Source organism: Lissotriton helveticus, chromosome 8 (genome assembly GCF_964261635.1).
Source record: "Lissotriton helveticus chromosome 8, aLisHel1.1, whole genome shotgun sequence".
Taxonomy (NCBI): domain Eukaryota; kingdom Metazoa; phylum Chordata; class Amphibia; order Caudata; family Salamandridae; genus Lissotriton; species Lissotriton helveticus.
Genome location: NC_136069.1, coordinates 836,083,810 through 836,105,006, shown reverse-complemented (window position 1 = coordinate 836,105,006; position 21,197 = coordinate 836,083,810).

Below are 21,197 nucleotides of genomic sequence, written 5' to 3'. Positions count from 1 at the left end.
AATGTGTGTCAGAACTTGGGTTTTATTCTTCCAATACCCCACTCCCAGCATGGGCTATGGATAATGTAGAGAAATACAAAGCAAGGTGGATCCACGATACCAGTATGAGCCTGAGAGAATGAATTTCATATTGATATATTCACAGAATACTTCAATGATTTCATTTCAAAATCACGTCAAAGTTGGACATCAAATTAGCTAGAACAAGCATTGACAATGTCAGTGGGTCTAGCTTATAGCTGAAAGTGTCTGTTCCATCACTTGTGAGTTAAGGCAGTCGGTAAGTCATTGAAAATGCAATGTCATCCATCCTTGCACCCATACATTGATTCATTCACCCGCTGACTTATTCTTACAATTGGTCACTTACCCATGTACAAAAAAAATATACTCGAACTCAACAAGAATATGCAAGATAAATTAAGAGAATAAAAGTAGAAAAAAATAAAAAATTATTCTGCCTAAAAGTGGCGGGCATATGCTTCCAACATAATAAAATATGCATAGAAGTGGACAGCTGCTGTTTAATTGTATTGTATTATTCATATACTATTCTGTTAAAGTACCAACATGGCGGCCATGTTTACAAACAACACATTGGCAATCATGCAGCAGTCAAACTGTAAAACACTACACACAATACCACTCCAAGGTGGCCTACACAAGTAAGGCTTTCTTTGAATGGTATTGCGAGGAGTTTATTGATGTAAAGATCGACCAAGATGGCCAAAATAATGCTTCTAAATGTGTTAGTATCATGGACTTGATGCAGAGGTATTTTGAGTACCCTTCGTGTTTACTTGAAGAAAGGGCAACTTTTCCAATTAGCCACAGTTCTTCTCTGCACAAAATATTATTAGGTCTGGTGGAGATTTCAGTTACCTGTGTAATGATGCTTCAGTTCTGACATTCACATTACGATTTTTATGCAAAATGTCTGAGATTACGCCATAACGCCACTTCACATGATTTCATTTGTGCAAAAACCCTATCACAGAAACACAGGCGGTTAATTTAATACACTCTGCATAGACGCATAAGAAATTAGAGCAAGGATATAGTTTGCACAAAAAAGTAGTGCAAAATGCTGGATCAGAATTTTGCATAATATGTAACTTTTTGGGCATTTCATGTAAATTCCACAAAGGAAATTATGCAAATTTCACCCAGGCCTAAATAATTTAGATAAAGTGTGTCAAATGTCTCACTAAGAGTGTCCCAGTTAGGAAGAAAAAATCTCAAGGGGTAAAAATAAAAAGCTCATTTGGCAGTCTTGTAATGGTTTGGAGCTAAAGATAGAGCTGGAAAAATCAACATGTCGCCACAATTCTCACGTCATTGGGTGGGAGAAAACAGACAGGTACATCCAGGAGTAGATTACAGAAGAACAATTCTATCTGACACTAAAACCAAGAACAGAAATAGCAAGGGCAGAAGGTCACAACAATAATCAGAGAATGCATCTTACTCTTGCAATCTCCTCCAGTACATAGTTCAAACAGAAACTGACATCACAGGAAAAGGCTCTTTTACATCTTGAATTGAGGACCTCTGACATCCTCCTATGAGCAGACTACCATCTTGGAGAAGGCTGTTTATAAAGTTTGACAGCCCCTCCATCCAGAAACTCCTGGTGTTCTTAAAACAAAGGAAGACGCAGTACAGGTTTGACGTCCTCAACACCACACTCACTCTTGAAGCCCCGTTGCTGCCCTTCCTGATCAATGCTTGACATGGCTCATGGAAAACCCCACAGTCTAATCACGAGTGCAGAGGCACCTGAACAATTTAGGTGATGATGACGCCCAGCTATATTTGTACACAGCGTCTGGCATTGCATGGAATGGAGCTTCTTTTTCTGAGTGTGATCGATCTCTTGAAAGCTCTTTGTATGGTTCTCATAAAAATGGCTGCCTTTAACATCTGAGCTCTTGGATCCGATGCAAAAAGGCAGATATTTTTCAATGGTCAAATAATGATACACAATGACAATACCATTGCATTTTGTTCCAAGCAGGATTGGTCATACCGCAGAGTAAATGAGCGGCAAGCAGACTGAAAGCACTCTGGGAGCTTCAGGCTGCTCTGATCTTGCACTTAACAAAATGGGCAAGAATAGAAACTAAAAAGAAAATGGAAAACTAAACAACTGGGCCTTAAGCCCCAGGATTGAAACACACTCACCTGTGGTGAATGTATAACTGTGATCAGGCAAAATGTTGCAAGTCACAGGACATAGGAATTGATTGCTGAAGTGTGACGACCCCTTCTCTATGCTGTATAATTCCATAGGCAGAAGCAGAACGTGAATGATACTCGAACATACCATTGGCAGAGGAGAGTCTGGCCTAAAAATCCCGTAGGTGTTTATATATATGAATATATGTATAAGTCTATATGTATTTTTATTAATTTACGTAATTACTAACACTTGACTGACAGCTATATCCATCAAGACCTTTAAAAAGGGTCTAGTCAGACTAACAGTGCAAATCTTCTTTCCCCAGAGCCTGTCAATTGTTATACTCAGTCTAGTACTCTGCCCACGTGCTCTAGTGCAATGTGTTCTCCATTGTCCACCTTGTGCTACTCATATGAATGTTCCATTTGATATCATTGCTGTAGTTTAAATAAGGCATCAGTTGTTCATGCCTCTGTTCTGTTGTGGGTGGACATCTTGGTTGCTGGGGACCTTGAAGCATATAAACACATTAGCCTTACCCTCTGGCGCCTCTGTGTTTACTTCATTTTTGGCGACGATTTTTGCCTGTCCTCGGCTGTGGCATTTTTATCAATGTTATCGTTTTTCATGCCACCACCATAACCATCCAGGAAGCCAGGAAGCTATGCCACGGCTTCTTTATTCCGCGAGTTTCTTCTGCTTCACTTCACTGACCTCCGCCAAGCCTTCTTTCCGCCGCTTGCTTTTTGTGAAAAAAGCTGCAGTTCCTGACGTCACCCTGCAGCCTGCACTCCTCCCTGCAGCTCTGCACTTCGGACGAGCACTATTTCTCTTTCTTTAAGCACCTTCATGCACCGCTAGCTACCCAACCCCAACATGCTCTACATGCTGCCATTTTGCGAGCCGCACCTCGAGCATCGGCTCTGCAGCACCTGTGTCATCTGTTCAGTGTGTTTTTTCAGGAAGTTTATGTTGGTTTACCAGTGCAGGAACATTTGAAGGTATTCTTTTTGTATATCTTGAGTTCTTACTGGCTTTCAGTATTCAACTGTGCTGAACCCCACCACTACAGTTACTTCAGAATCCTGGTGACATTCCCATGAAGTGGAGTAAGTGGTTGGGGCTTTTCAATAAGTTTATGGTGGGTATTGATGGTGATTTGTTTGGTGTTGCAAGGAAGACAGGCTTGTTGCTTACTTCTATTGGCACTAAAGCTCAGGAAATATTTGATCATTGCCCTGTCTTCCTGCACCACAAGGTATTGAGGATTATGATGAGTTTACTGAGGCAATGGACAGATTGAGATTACATTTTACTGTGCAATCACATACTGTTATGGAGCATTTTACCTTTTAGTCCAGACACCAAATGGCTACGGAACCCATTGAAAAGTATGTGGCAGCGTTTAGAGTTTTTGCTGCAAATTGTGATTTTGGAGTCATCATTGAGCAGTATTTACGCGATCAGGTCATTATGTACTGCCTTCATAAAAAGATAAGAAACAGCTCCCTTGACACAAGATTGTTTCTCTCAAGGAAGTCATTGAGTTGTGAAAGGAATTGAAAGAGTTGCCAGATCATTCAAATATTGAATAATGAAGAGCATCTGGATGTTGCGTTGATACGTAATGTTAACAAAAACGAGTTGTTCAAAAACAAGTCTCTCTCTTATGGAAGTAAAGGAAGGTGTTTTATGTTTGGTCTTTTACTCATACCAACAAATCTTCATGTATCAAAGTAGAAAGGTCAGCGCAGCACAACCCAATTTTAACTGTTAAGGAATCATCTAAGTCTCAAGATTATTTAAACAATCAACCTGTATAATATAAACAATGCATGCACAAATTTAATTGTATCCAAACAAGATGACCAAATAGAAGTATTTGTGCGTGTAGTTTTCTTTATTCTTATGTTCAAATTCAAGCGTGAGATGCAGCCAACACGTGTTTCGTCTGTACAGAGTTGGTACTTAGACTTTCTCAAGGCTAAAAAGGCAGTCAGCGCTATCTTAAATAGTTCGGGTCGCTTCAGGATGTGGGGTCGGTAGCCACAATGTGATATCATGTAAGTGGGTCAAAGGTAGAGAGTCCCCAGCATGAAATACAGGGTGGGGAGAATGCTCTAATGTCCTGTGAAGGAGTGTCACCTCTTGCGTCAACACCTAAACATTCAAAGTGTATCTTTATAAGGCGTAAAAGCAATCAGAAATAATGTTGTCCCAACCACAGAAAAAGAATAGGGAGCGCGACCTGGGGTAGGAAGGACTATATATGTGCTCAGTATGCGAACCCTGTCCGGCGTAATCTGAAAACTGCAGGGTCCCCCGTGCTTGATAACGCACCACTACCAAACTGTTTTCACCAACAAACCTTCATGTCCAGCCAGTAGCAAAAGTTGTTTAAAGTGTAGTAAAGCAGACCACTTCTCTAATGTATGCAGATTTAAATGGGTTATCAATGGCATTCAGGAGAATATGTTAGAATTGCGATATGATGAGGAGGGAGCTGATGATGTGGTTCTTATGATCAGAGAAACTGGAACTCTATCTGGTATTGACAAGGAGCCATGCAAGACACCTTCGAGTGACGTCTTCATCGACGGACTAAAGTCTGTTAAGTTGGTTGATTCTGGGTCTCCTTTTTCATTGAATTCCAACAAATTGTTTAGCAAATACTGTTTTAACAGGAAGTTACAAGACTGTGACATAAAGGCTTTTGGCTATGCAAATTCTAATATCAACATTTTAAGTTATTTTATTACAGCTACTTCTTTTCAAGGTCGAACCACATTGGGAAAGATATACGTTGCTGAAGATGGTCAACATGTGGAAACACCAAGGAAATTTGGGCCCAATTTTGAATCCATCAGCAGAGTTACCTGTTTACTCTATGACAGTTCATCAAGGTATAGAAAGAAGCATCGATCAATTTCAAGATGTGTATGTATCTGCTAGATTTAAGGTGTATTATCTATATGTGATGTTGCTTATCAAGTCATGAGAAATTAACAAAGGAGGGAGGTAGAGTATAGAGGTAGGATTCTTACTCCACAGGCATAGATACATAAACAAGGGGAATCCTACTTACAGTGACTGGGAGAAGTGTTACCCACAGTGGTGTGGGAGCACTTAGTGTTTTGTAAAATACCCCTCACACACCAAAAGGCCCCTTGGTGTCATGCTTCATCATAGGGGTCTTCGCACCCCTCTAACGGGATGCGGCGTGCTGCGACCTACGACTACGCGGGAGCACTGATAGTAATGAGTATGTGTGGTGCATGTGGTGTAAGTGATAGGGATATTTATGTGAGTGGTGGGATTTAGTGAAGGGTTAAAAAGTACCTGGCTCGTGGGTGTATAGGAAAAAACTTTATTCACAACCCCGGGCTGGTACTACTAAAAGAAGTGCAGTGCGAGGTTATTATCTGTCGTGTTTATGGACAGTACCTCAGGTGTGCGTCGACATGTTTCGGAGCATGTGCTCCTTCTTCAGGACGGGGGCACAGCTTCCCCACCTTACTCACGTTTCACTATTTTGTTTCGTGGATACATGCATTTGCATGACTCATTGGAAAATTTTCCAGCAGAGCAGCGTGTGGGGCAGTACGGAGGACAACTCATCCCGAGTTTATTGCACAAATAGCAATCAACCCCCAGATGTTCTAGAGTGCTCATGAAGCAAGCAAGCTATAACCAATGAGTCATGCAAAGCATGTATCCTGAGCCAAAAAAACCGCTGTAGGCACATTATAGCCTATAATTTCTTTAAAACACTTAAACAATATTTTTTCACTTTTTGTTATTTACACGAAACAAAATAGTGAAACAGTTGTTTTTTCTTTGGTTCTTTTATATTTTGTCAATATGAATTTTTCTGTGTGTTTTCTGTAACATTTTAAGTTGAGAACTGTGGCATATGTATGATTCCGGTGCCGTTTGTAATGGATTTCATTTTGTGGTTATTGTCTGTGTTTTGATTTTTGTTCTTTTGTATGTGAATTTCAGCCCTAATGAAGTTCTCCTTGTGGGAACGGAAAATGTTGGCTGAGCTGTATATGCTATTGAAATAAAGAAAAGAAAACATTTGAAATAAAGGTTTTGAAACTTCAACAGTGTTTTGGACTTCATTACCTGGCACACCCCTGTTTGCTTCAACTTTTCAGGATCTGCAACACAGAGGCACCATACAACGGCTGGTGCTGGAGAGTCAGTGCACAGGACTAGATGCTTATGAAATTAGGATGAAGTGCAGATCGATAAGTCTGCCGTTGGCGTTTTTGGATAAACTTCAATTTCAAGATGAGTTCCGCATAGGATTTGGGAAGGTTATGAGTTTTTCTCATAGAATTATTATTATGCCTGAATAATTTCCAGTGCGACACAAAACGTAGGGATGTTCCATTAAGTGCCAGTAAGGAGCTTAGGGGCATATGTCGGAAGCCGTTTGCGATTCGCAAATGCCGGAATTCTCAGAATTTCGGTGTTTGCGAATCGCAAACGGCGTTTTGGAATGTATGGGCTAAATACTAAAATAAGGAATTGCAAAAATTGCGATTCCTTATTTTGCTCAAGCATTTAAGGAATCACAATTTTGCGATTCCTTAAATGCTATGTAGGGGTGCCTCGCACATTGCGATTTTGGCTTAAGGAATCGCAAAATACCACCTACTCCAAGTAGATGGTATTTTGCGATTTCCTGTAAAAATTCATTTTTTTTTATTCAAAGTGCCACGTGGCGCACAGACATGCCCTTAGGGCATGTGTGTGCGCCACATGTATTTACAGGCACATTCCAGGGGTGCAACAGGTGTCCTTTGGACATCCTGCCACCCTTGGAATTGCGATTCTCAAATTGCGATTTTCTCATAGAAAATCGCAATTTGAGAATGTATCCCTATTCACTCATTCCTTAATTGCAATTTGCAATTTGCTAATCGCAATTAAGGAATTTTAGAGATTCGCAAAAAAATTCCGAATTATTACCTAAATTCCATTTTGCAATTCTCAAATAGCGATTCCTTAAAAATCGCTATTTGAGAATCGCAAAATGGAAATTACCTACATATGCCCCCTAGTCAGCTGCATTGAAGAGGTTGATGCCACTGTTCTCATAAGGAAAAAATCTGGCTTGTTGAGATTACGTGAGGATTTGAGATCTCGCAACAGACAGATAATTGTGGATTGTTACCCCTTCCCCAAGATTCAAGATTTGCTTGCTAAAATTGGTGGAGCCAATTCTTGTACCACGTTCGATCTCAAGTCTGACTACCATCAGATAGAATTGGAAAATGATTGTAGACATTTGACCACGCTTATTACTCCTGACAGGGCCTTTGGGTACATTTGTATGCCGTTTGGTTTAGCATCCACAGCCTCTGTCTTTTCAAAAGATCATGGCTTCTCTTTTTGGTGAAATGGAGGATGTTGTCGCGTTCCAAGACAACATTTTGATTTTAACTGAAAACACGGAGACACACAATGTCAGGTTATCTAATGTGTTGCAAGTTCTACATGACAAAGATGACTCTTCAGTTGAAAAAATGCAAATTTCTCACCCAGGAGGTTGAGTACTTGGGCCATGCTATTTCTAGTAAAGTTATTTGTGCAGGAATGTATAGTCAGCGCTCTGACTACGGCGGTCTGCATGATAGGCTCTTCTATGAGCCTAGCAGACTGCTGCCAACAGACTGCCGGTTGACCGCCCGCCAGATCAGGATTTAACTCCTAATCAGGCGTGCAGTCTTTGGTGGTCCTACAGCGGATGGAGAGTTGCAACATCTGCTTTAGCACCACCAAAGTCATAATGAAGCCGTAAGTGTTCGAAATTACCCTGTTTTTTTATATGTTGGTGTCTTGGACTGAATCATTGGACACATTTCCTCTTATTGTCATTGGCCCTCCACAGATACAGTTCCGGTCTTCCCATCAGTTCTCTAGCAGTTTCCTCATCTCATTTCTCATTGTAGGACAAATACAGTCAAACCAACTGAACCACCAAGCAGATAGTGCCCATTCAGTAAAACCAGGGGCATTTTTTGTGTAAATCTCCCTTCTTTCCAACAAAAACAAACGCAAACATAATTAGACCTTGTCTTTTGGGCAATTTGATTATAGCCCCTTTAGCTTCTAAATTGCCAAAAATCCACAGTGCAGGGCTTACCTCTATTTATCTACCCAACATCTTGGATAGATCCTTACCCACTTCTTGCCAGAACAGCTGAATAACATGACACTGCATAAACATATGCAAATCATCAGCCGTCTTGGCACCACATGTGAGACAGGAGTTCATATCTCGATTTCCCGAGCTCGATAGTCTCTTCAGAGTCAAATAAGCTCTATGCAATGTAAACAGATGGTTTTCTTGAGCCATTCAGATTTCACTGATTCAAGCAAAGTAGACATAGATATTTGCCAAAAGTGTGGCGGGTCCCTCTTCCAAATCTTCTCTGACAAGGGGATGCCTCCAACCATAGATTTTACCAACATTCAGTTCCACCTAGTCACTCTTTTTATAGGGGTAATCCCTTGTCGTTTTTCCTCCCACTCATTCGCTCCCCAATCCTCTTGATGCAACTCTCATAGCCAGCTGGTAAGTTAAAAGTACTTTAATCTAGCTAGTCTGTCTCCTGTGAGCCAAGATATATCTTGCCAGAATATCAAGCTGCCCTCTTTAATGATCTGTCCCCAAGTGTTTAGTTATGCTTCTTTCAGCAGCCTCACTAAGCTGTCTTGCAGACATTCCTGGGTCCCTGATGAATTCCACATAGGGAAAATTCACTAAAGTAAGTTATCCCTAAAAACTGCCAAATCTGAACCCAGAGCCTAGAGGCATCAGTCAGAATCTTCGGCCTGACCTGATTAAAATGTATAGGATTTCCATTCTTGTATAGGAAGCGCCTGCCCAGATATGGCAGATCGACACTGCTTTTATTGTATCTTTTCATAAACTAATCAGACTTATGGCATCTGATGTAACTTTTCTAAATAACTCATGCCTATAACCCTCATCATTGGCTTGGCACCATAATCAACTCAAGCCTTCTATAGTGAGCGTACGTCTTCCACTAGTCAAGCAATAGGCTTCCAGTCGTAAACATTGAAATATGCGCACAATTACAGTAGGCAAAGCAATATACAAACACTCTTAAGGGGGCCTATCAAGGAGTCTATGAGTGCAATTTATTAACTACAAAGATTAATCTGCAGGGTTAACGAACACCCACCCCCTTGTCTGCTAAGATAATTTGTGAAATTCCATTTGACAAAATACATATCGACAAGCTTTTGCACAGTGTAAAAACATCCGACCTTAAAGGCCTATTGGAATAATGGAGGCTCATAACCTTTCATGATAAAAAGATCTGATTTATGTCCTCTGACATACATTTCCTAATGAACTAATCAAGCCTTTACCATATGCTTATCACCTTAACTTTTTACATTCCATCAAGACAATCATCACTCGTACAGATATAAAGCTAAAATTATATACACAATTACAGTTGGGAAACCAATATATCCCCCTCAAATGGCGCAGTTGGATTAGCTCATTGTAAATCTTCTAACAACAGAATGTATCAGAGAAGTTAATGAGCACAAACAATGACTGTTTTTGATTTTATGTAACAGAGCACCTGTCTCTAAGCTTTTGCACAGTGTAAGTCCAAACCACAGTTAAATGTCTATTGGCTTTAATAGGCCTTTTCTCAATAAATAAGTCACACCTGATGACTTTGTTATGACTTCTGATAATAAAATGATCAAACCTAGGGATTCTGACCGAACGTTTCCTAAAGAACTAATCAAGATTGTAGCCTATGTGACTGGATTGGCGCCATAAACAACTAAGTCCTACAGAATAAAGTTTAAGCCTTATCCACAAGGCAATCATAAAGCATACAGTGCTGATGCTAAAAATACAAAATTACAGTTGGGAACAGAATACATAGCCCATCCTGATAGTGCCCAACAAGGATTATCAGTGTGAAAATCTTTAACTCCCAGAACTTGTTATGCCTACTACTGTTATCCGTCAGATTCCATGCAACAAAATATCGGTCTACAGGATATTACATAGTGTATTAACATTCCACGATGCATGCCTATGATTTTACAAATCCTTTTCACTACAAATAAGTCAGACCTCCTGCCTTTGGCATTACTTTTCATAATAAACATGACAGGCCAATAGGAGAAACAACCATTGCAACACAGGCATTACTGCGAAATTCCTTTACAATGAAGCCATTGCAACACAGCTACCTTTACAATACATGCCATTACCATTCATGACTTTACTACGAAAATAGCATTACCGTGCATGCCATTACAATGGATTGCCATTTGTGGGTAAGTATTTTGGTGAGTATTTGTTTTTTTTAGGTTTTTTTATGTTATCGATTTTTTAAATAAAAATAATTGTAATTATTTTAAAATACATATGTATGGAATTTATAAATAGTATATTTTTTTTTAATAAATAAAGGTGCTACACACACCCTTGGACACAGGATGTGAGGGGTATAGGGGTAATAGAAGTGTATCATACCAGTGTATTAACATTAACATAAGTAATGACAAAGTTACAATTCATTATGGAATTTTTAAAAATAAAATTAAAAGGGTTAAGCATATAGCTTGAGGTATGGGAAATATTGGGTGGGGAAATGTATTTAAACTCAGATATCAATTTTAATACCTGTGAAGTAATTTATATCATGTTTATAAATATTATAAATAAAATGTATAAAATTAATAAATACAATTTATAGGGGTGTAACACACACCTTTAGGCACAAGATTGTGAGGGATATAATGTTTTTAGGGCCGAAGTGTATCAATACTCATGAATTAATTTAAAATGTGGAGTATTAATTTATAAGTAATTTCTTAATAATATTATAATGAACTATAACATTATTGTAAATATTTTTCTAAAGGTGTAACACAAACCTTTAGGGACTGGATTGTGAGGGACATAGGGCTAATGGATGGGGAAGGGTATTAATACTCTGGTATTAATTATAATACCTGAGCATTAATGTATACGTAATTTTTTCAAAAAGTTACAAATATTAATACAAGTCTTTCAAAATTACACCAAGGGATTACACACACCTTTAGGCATGGGATGTGAGGGTTATAAGGGTATTGAGTGGGACAGTGTACTAATACTCAGGTATTTTTAACTTTTAAATTATATATAAAAATATGTTAAAATATAATAAAAATATATTGGCTGGTAAAATAGGACCCCCTAAATTAATAAAATGTAATAATAAATTAACTGCAGCATACAACCGCCACTCAGAAATTAATAACATTTTGGATTTTTTTTAAACATTTAAAAGTGAAGGACAATCCCATGGGGTAGCAGAGGTCAAACTGCACAACAGGTAGGAGAGAAACCCTTTAACAAACAAACCACTAAAGGTTCTGCATCATTACATTTAGACCAAAGATCACAAAAGGCTTTTTCAGCTGCCCATTGAACTCTTAGGGTGAGAACACACCATTTCTTGAATATCCCCATTGATGAATATATGAGATTAACATCAATGTATTATACTGTTACTGAATAGTTGCTCCAAAATGATGAGAAAAAACATGGTTTTGTAATCCCTTCCTCTTAATTTCCCAACCCAGAGGGACAACATCACTGGAAGATTAATTTCCAGAAATTATGGAGGAAACAGCATTCCCTCTAACGCAGCACCTTTGCACTTGGGCAGGTGGGAAAATTAAGCATTCAGGAGTGTACACCCCAGAAGGCTAGCCACTCCTCTGGGATGGGCTCCCTGGTTTGTACAGCTGAGGAAGACTTCTGCCACTTTTTAAAAGTGGTAGAATAGAGGGTTCTGGGTAGAAAAGTTGACCCACACCCTACTGGGTGGATTAGCATTGGGGGCTAGTAGTCCATTGGCCACTTGCACCCACACCCCTAAAACCCTTAGATCTAGGATTTAAGGGCTAATCCTGACACCAAACCTCAGCTCTGATTTGACTTGCAACAAAGGAAAAACAGGAGACCTGTGTATGTGACAACAGGATCTGCACAATGCAAATGCGTGATACCCTGCACCTTAGGCATCCTTCCTGGAACTGCATGATTGCGACTTGTCCTGGACCAAAGGTTGGTTCTCCCAGATCGAGGGACCCCTTTGAGAGCCAAAGGCAACTCCAGACTCCCCTGGACTTGTAGCGCTAGTCCCCTTCACGCCGCAGGTTGAAACAATGTACAAAAATCAAAAAATCGCTGGCCATCGGGTTCTCTGTGGGATTGCCCAAAAGTAGATGGCCTGGTGCACTGTGTGAAATGTAGTATTGAACTTTTGCAAGTTACAGGCAGTTATGGCTTTTCACTGGACCTGCGGACATCAAAATAACTTTCTGCTGACCTTACCACTGGCAAGACTTGTTGGCAGGCAACCACCACCTTTACTCTTTGTTGCACCTCGTGGGAGCTCGGCAAAACCTACATCCAATCTCAGCAGTGGTTTCATTGTTGACTTTTTGCACCCGGTTCCTCACCAGCACCACGTAAGTGGTACACTCAGCTCCCTTTCGGCTCCTGCTTCAGCGCCAAGAACAGCCAGGACAACTCTGTACCTGGGTTTCTCGAGCCAGGCATAATCGAACTGACTGTTGTGGCTTGGTCCTGGGATCTGCATTAACTTTACCCTCCTTGCAATCCATGTAACTCGACCTGCAAGTGACCAATTGTCACTAGTGCTTTTTACAATTGACTGAAATTATAAAGATTGGCGTTCCTATTTTGCACTGTTTTAAAATTGCTTCTAAAATCCATAACTCCAGGTGTACTTATCTGATTGACTTTGTTTTGGTGTCTAAATTTATACAAACATCTGCTTTATCTTTATAAATTGGTGGCGAATGTCTGTCAAGTCGTATCAATTACTTATCGTCCATGTTAGCACTCTAAAATGCTTAACACTAGAGGCAATTCAGAAAAGGGGGTGGTGATGAACAGAGTGTCTGAATTAAGCAGACCACTCTTACCCAGTCCAAAGATCAGGGCTTGATCCATCACCGTTATTTAGCTCACTGCCCCATCCCAGCTCAGAACCTGGCTATATGCAAATTAGTCTGTCCCTGGCCCAGTGCATCATGGGAACAGGGCAGACCAAACTACCAAGCCAATACTTCACCAGAAAGGAGACAAGCTTCCGGGGACCGGTTTCTGGCATTTCAGCCGTCGTCGGCCAGGCTTGCTTGAATCCTGATCGAGCAGTGAGCAAGGGACTCATGTCTGAGTATACCCTGCCACACCTATAGTGGCCAAAAACGATTCAGAAAAGGGGGTGGTGATGAACAGTGTGTCTGAATTAAGCAGACCACTCTTACCCAGTCCAAAGATCAGGGCTTGATCCATCACCGTTATTTAGCTCACTGCCCCATCCCAGCTCAGAACCTGGCTATATGCAAATTAGTCTGTCCCTGGCCCAGTGCATCATGGGAACAGGGCAGACCAAACTACCAAGCCAATTCTTCACCAGAAAGGAGACAAGCTTCCGGGGACCAGTTTCTGGCATTTCAGCCGTCGTCGGCCCGGCTTGCTTGAATCCTGATGGAGCAGTGAGCAAGGGACTCATGTCTGAGTATACCCTGCCACATCTATAGTGGCCAAAAACGATTCAGAAAAGGGGGAGGTGATGAACAGAGTGTCTGAATTAAGCAGACCACTCTTACCCAGTCCAAAGATCAGGGCTTGATCCATCACCGTTATTTAGCTCACTGCCCCATCCCAGCTCAGAACCTGGCTGTATGCAAATTAGTCTGTCCCTGGCCCAGTGCATCATGGGAACAGGGCAGACCAAACTACCAAGCCAATTCTTCACCAGAAAGGAGACAAGCTTCCGGGGACCGGTTTCTGGCATTTCAGCCGTCGTCGGCCCGGCTTGCTTGAATCCTGATGGAGCAGTGAGCAAGGGACTCATGTCTGAGTATACCCTGCCACACCTATAGTGTCCATCACCACCCCTTGTTATTAAATATTTTGTCCACCCTAAGCGTGGAAGGGTATACTCATATGTGAGTCCCTTGCTCATTGCACCATCAGGATTCAAGCAAGCCAGGCCGACGACGGCTGAAATGCCAGAAACCGGCCCCCGGAAGCTTGTTTCCTTCCCAGTGTAAGAATTGGCTTGGTAGTTTGGTTTGCCCTGTTCCCATCATGCACTGGGACAGGAACAGACTAATTTGCATATAGCCAGGTTCTGAACTGGGATGGTGCAGTGAGCTAAAAAACGGTGTTGGATCTAGCCCTGATCTCTTGACTGGGTGAGAGTATTCTGCTTAATTCAGAAACTCTGTCCATCACCACCCCTTGTTGTTAAATATTTTGTCCACCCTAAGCGTGGAAGGGTATACTCAGATGTGAGTCCCTTGCTCATTGCACCATCAGGATTCAAGCAAGCCGTGCCGACGACGGCTGAAATGCCAGAAACCGGTCCCCGGAAGCTTGTTTCCTTCCCAGTGTAAGAATTGGCTTGGTAGTTTGGTTTGCCCTGTTCCCATCATGCACTGGGACAGAAACAGACTAATTTGCATATAGCCAGGTTCTGAACTGGGATGGTGCAGTGAGCTAAAAAACGGGGTTGGATATAGCCCTGATCTCTTGACTGGGTGAGAGTATTCTGCTTAATTCAGAAACTCTGTCCATCACCACCCCTTGTTGTTAAATATTTTGTCCACCCTAAGCGTGGAAGGGTATACTCAGATGTGAGTCCCTTGTTCATTGCACCATCAGGATTCAAGCAAGCCGGGCCGACGATGGCTGAAATGCCAGAAACCGGTCCCCGGAAGCTTGTTTCCTTCCCAGTGTAAGAATTGGCTTGGTAGTTTGGTTTGCCCTGTTCCCATCATGCACTGGGACAGGAACAGACTAATTTGCATATAGCAAGGTTCTGAACTGGGATGGTGCAGTGAGCTAAAAAACGGTGTTGGATCTAGCCCTGATCTCTTGACTGGGTGAGAGTATTCTGCTTAATTCAGAAACTCTGTCCATCACCACCCCTTGTTGTTAAATATTTTGTCCACCCTAAGCATGGAAGGGTATACTCAGATGTGAGTCCCTTGCTCATTGCACCATCAGGATTCAAGCAAGCCGGGCCGACGACGGCTGAAAGGCCAGAAACCGGTCCCCGGAAGCTTGTTTCCTTCCCAGTGTAAGAATTGGCTTGGTAGTTTGGTTTGCCCTGTTCCCATCATGCACTGGGACAGGAACAGACTAATTTGCATATAGCCAGGTTCTGAACTGAGATGGTGCAGTGAGCTAAAAAACGGTGTTGGATCTAGCCCTGATCTCTTGACTGGGTGAGAGTATTCTGCTTAATTCAGAAACTCTGTCCATCACCACCCCTTGTTGTTAAATAACACTAGAGGCAGGCAGAATTTGCAGAGTTTCACTTCGCAGAATTCCGAGTTACCTAAAAACTTAGGGAGATTCCGCAGAGTTACACAAGTGGCGGCATTCAGTTCATCATGCTACCCGCTCTGATTTTTTGTGCTGGGAGCTTGTCCTTTGCTGTACAATCATTCTACCACAAAGCGCACCAGTGGGTGCTGCTTCTTCCTGCTGCTCAAGAAGATTTTATACTTGAGCTGCAACTTTCTCAATGCAAGTGGCAACTTTCTCAACGCATGCAGCAGCGAGCTGCTGTGAGCACCCGTATTGAGAAATCTTCACAGGAGGTAGTCTAGTGCTTGATTAATTGACTCTGCAACTTAACTTTGGCGAGCCGTGTGTGAGAAAAAAACTAAACCATGCAGCAGTTGGAGGTGTTTTTCCAGAACTCAGTGCTCCAAGCAGAGTGCAGAGTGGGAAAATCCCCACAAACTAGAAGGAGAGGAGTTTACCACACACCCCTTCTTAACATATGTTCCCTAGTAAAGCCTGACTGCTTTTTGCCACTCTACCAGGTCTGAGCTAAGGATTTATTATAGTGAATCCAAGGACCATCTTTGGGGTATTGTGAGAGCATTGCGTGGTGATGCCTAACCAGAAGCACCACATAAAACTCCACCTTCCTACAAACAGCCTTTAGTGATGAGAGATTGTATTTTGCCCACTGACCTAACCGGCTGCCACTTCACCCAAAAACGTGGAACAATTACCCTCCTGATTGTTTTATAAGCTATTATTGTCATGTTGTCCGATCTCACCAACACGTAGTGCCTCAAGATAAGGTGCTGAAAATCACGCAGAGCCTAAGAATACTTCTGGCAACTCCTTAAATCAGAGGCATCCTCGCTCCCTACTAGGGACCACTGAGCTTGAACAGAGAGCCTAGAGTGGCCTCATATTGAAAAGAACTGGGATTTGTTGTTACCAACAATGGGGGGTGTTAATGAAGGAGGAGAGCTATGGATAGAGAAACACAATTTAACCACCACTAAAGAGAGTTTTTTTATCACTGGAGTCTCTGAAATCAAACATCAAAATTCTATCTTGCAGGTATCTAATCTGCGAAGAGCTGGGACAACAGTGCATGCCTATGGAGAAGGGCTTACAGGACTGTGAACACCCATGAATCCATATGTCCTTGCACTTTCAGTCAAAGCCATGCTTGAGCCACCAACTTCTTCAGTACCAATGACATAATTTGTTTCAGACACTGCCTTAATTCTGGAAGAACAACCCGTTCACATCTGTTCTGTATCAAACCCCTGTGAAAGTCAGACCTTCGGATGGATACAGTTGATATTTTGTGAGAATCAGAAGAAACCATATTGGTTCGGGCCTGAGCATGTCACTTCTACACTTTCCAGAGCATGAGCCTTTTGTAGCGCCGTGAAGAAGCCAATCACCCATTTAGAGAAAAATGGAACATTCCTGCATATGAATAAGAACCACCACTGGAGCCACAACCTTTGTGAAAACTCAAGGTGCTGACTTAAATCCAGCCGGAAGAAGTCTGAACTGGAAGTGCTGGTCCTGAATGTAAAATTTGAGGAACGTCTGATGACAGGTTGCTACTGAAATGTAATATAAGCATCCCGTGGATCTAATGTCACCATGATGTCCCCAGTGCTATTAGTGGAATAATCCTTTTCAAATGTTTCCATTTTGATCGGACTCATTTATGCCCATTGAGACACATTTTCAAGTCCATAATCACCCTCAAACCTCCCACCACCTTTGGCTCCAGGAAAGCTATGGACTAAAATCCGATTCACGCTCTCTTCACAGGAAGCTGAATGATTGCTTGCTTCTCTAGTAGAGAACACTTTCCTATGATAGAGCTTCTCTCTTGTCTGAACATTTAGGTAAAGGAGTAAGTTTGATACTGGAGTATGGTGGAAGAGTGGAGACCTTTATGACATAAGCTGATCAAATTATCTGTAGAGCCCTGGCATCTGAGCTAGAATCCTTCTGCGCAGCAAGTAAGTGAAGGATGTGATTACCACTGGTAACTCATTGCCATTCCCAGATAGCCAGGATTATTCCTGCTTTACAGGTGGACTTTGTTTTAACGATGATGATCCACAAAGATCTACCCCTCATATTTAATTGTCTGGGATGGAAATTGCTGAATAGAAAAAATAAAAATAAAAATACAGTTTTGTGAATTTTAAATACATGGTGCTGAATTATTTTTTCAATAGATACGGTCCTCTTGATGCCAAACAAATATTTGGGCAGTCACCAATTGGTTGTTTGCTAGTGAGAGCGTTCTCTCTCTTTTTCCATAAATGTTCTTTCTTCCCTACGACTAGCAAACATTGGGGCCGATTAGGATGGCGGACGGACTTGCGTCCGTCCGCCACCCCTGAGTAGGAGGGACCGTCCGCATGGGCAGCGGCGGTCCCTCCATGGCAATTAGGATGTGACCGCCAGGGTGGCGGTCACATCCTCTATTTTTAACATTGCGGCGGGTGCAGCTTCAAGCTGCACCCGCCGCAATGTTAAAAATGCATGTGTTGCATTTACATGCACAAAGCGGCAGGCACCGCACGGTGCCTGCTGCTTTGTGTACGCAAATGCAGGGGGGTACCATAGGTACCCCCCATGTGCACCCCCCACCCCCCATTCACCCAGGGGGCCCGCAACGGGCCCCCAAAGTGAATGTCCGTATGCTTTTCCATGGCGGAAAAGCCGCCGTGGAAAAGCATACTTACACCAACATCATAATATGGCGGACGGTGTCTCATAGACACCGCCTGCCATGTTATAGCTTTTCCGCCGCGGTCGGAAGCCGACCGCGGCGGAAAAGCGGCGGACGGAATTCCAGACCCACCAGCCATCCTAATTTGGCGGTGGGTCTTTGGAGTCTCCGCCGCGGTTTTTCCGCATCCTCCAGGCCGGCGGACACTTCCGCCGGCCCGGAGGATGCGGAAAAACCGCCATCCTAATCGGCCCCTTAGTATTTGTAGGGGTCCCCTGTTTTCTAAAAATGGAAATTGCTGTCTCCATGAAAGCTGATGGAAGAAAGACTTTCTCCCTGAAAATTGTAAATAAATAGCCCACAGTTGCAATCTTGAGGAGCAGAAATCATTTCTCTATTTGAAAAGTCTATGTATCCTCTCCTTAGATTCCGCACAAAAAAATGTTGCTTCTAAGGGCATCAGGAGAGCCAGAGACATTTGATCTGTATAGGAATCCCAATTCTTTAAAGCAAGGTGATGCCCTGCTGTCAGTTAGGCCCTACTGGTTGAAGCTGAAGCTCTGACTGCATCGGATGAGAAACATTCAATAACATGTGATTTGTCACTCCATACTCTTCAGCAAGGTAGAATATGCAGTGCTATTTTCAACAGATGTCAATAGCTCTCTATAGTCAGGTATTAATGACTAAGAGGCACACGGTCGATATATACCAGCTTCGGATTCATGATAGGCCCATACATTTTTTCTTTTGCAGAATCTATTTTTTATCTGTGGAGTCTTTCAAAATATATTATTCTGCTATAGCTGTTTGATCCAGTAGGTTTGAAACATAGGAATCTACTGGAATGGTGTCAGGTAAGCTTGTTTTCATGTAAAAAACAGGAGGCAAGTTAATTCTTTTCAGATATTTGCATTCCCTCAAAATAACGTCCATATCATGGGGGTGAATTGCTAAATCCAGTTACGGAGAGTGCTGAAATTGGAGCAGAAGAGTATACAAAGTGGTACCCGGTGCTTCAAGTTCCTGAAAACCCATAAATTCCCTTATATGGGGCAGAATCCCAGGAACAAGGGGCCATATGTATCAAGCTAATTAACATTCGCAAAGGCCGAAATTCTGTGAATTTCGGCCTTTGCGAATGCTAATTTGATAAATGGTATGTATCAAACATGTTTGATGCAAAATAAGGAATAGCAAAATTTGCTATTCCTTATTTTGCGATTGCACTTAAGGAATCGCACATTTTGCGATTCCTTAAATGCAATGTATCAAACAAAAAATATTCAAAAAATGCCATTAAGGATTTGCAAATTACCACCAACTTCTAGTTGGTGGTAAGTTGCAAATTCTTTTCAAAAAGCTTTTTTCCAAAAAACCAAAGGTGCCATATGACGCCCATACATGCCCTTAGGGCATGTAGGTGCGCCATATGCCCCCAAATGTCTTATTCAGGGGTGCAGCAGGGTGTTCTTGAGACACCCCTGCACCCTTGAAAAAATTCCTAATTTGCGATTAGCAAGTTGCTAATCGCAAATTGCCCCTTCATTCCTATGGGCCTCCTGGCCCATAGAAATTAATGGGTAATTTGCGATTAGCAATTTGCTAATCGCAAATTAGGAATGGTAAGGAATCGCTATTAAAAAGCGATTTTGTACATACACACCGTTTTGCGAATTCCAAATAGCGATTCCTTAAAATTCGCTATTTGGAATTCGCAAAACGGAACTATGATACATATGGCCCAAGATCTTTACAATTGTATTCCCCCTTCTGTTCGTTCAGTAACATTTTGACATTTCCTTCATCAGTACCAGAAGAGTCTGAGCTGAACCCTTTCTGGGGACACTATCTATTCATGAGTGTTAGCTCTTTTTCATTCTTGTAAGGGAGCAAGAGGCTCAAAATCCATCTTTCTTACCATTTCTTTTTCAGCTGCTTTCCACTTTCATTGGGAGGAGGAGAAGAATCCGAGGAGCATGAAGAGTATTCAACAGGGTACCATTTTCTAGAAAGTTTCCCCAGTACTCAAATAGGAAGAGCTAACAGTTCTGCAAGCAAACAAGAATACCAAAGAGGGAACAGGAATACAGACAAATGGCTTCTTGTATGGCTTTGATGGGATGCCAATCTCACTAGAATCAGGATGCAAATGAAGTCAAAGCAATCAAACATTTTAGCATTCCTGAGGCCCTAGCCATACTGCGCATGAATGAGAAAATGACACTGCCCTCCTGCCTGCAGACCAACAGCCTTGCATAGTATTTCATTCTGCTACCTCTGGAAAGAAACAAATGTCAAACTAAACAAAAAACACCTAGTACGCCACCATAGGCAGATCAAAATCTATATCTTACGGGCTGCCAATTCCTCTTGGTGCCAACTCTTCCTCCAAAGCACAGCAAGAGAGGAGAACAAGGAAGGCAAACAATGTCTTTCCCAGCATGTCAGCACTTTTATCCTTATTTTCTGAACACTTTTACTGCAGCATTTCCAGTGTCCTTGTTCTTGTTTCATTTGCAGACAGGAAAACCCCAGGATAACCCCAGGAATCATGCAGGGAAGAATAGCAGGGATATGGTCCCCAGCTGGGGTGGTGATGGGGATTCTCGTCACCACTTTCCTGGGGTTTTCCTTGAGAAGAGGAATTCACTTCATAAGTAATATGTGCAATGAAGGAAAGGGACATAAAGAATTGTATGACAAAATATAAATCACAAAAATATCTTCAGTAGTGGTACTCCAACTTTGTGGTCAAAACATTGACATATAATGTAAAGTACACAAATTAATGACAACTAAAATATCACAGTAAAGAAAATCGCTGTAATAAATGGTAAATATATATTTATTTTACTAATTATATCACAATATAAAAGTTACACTAT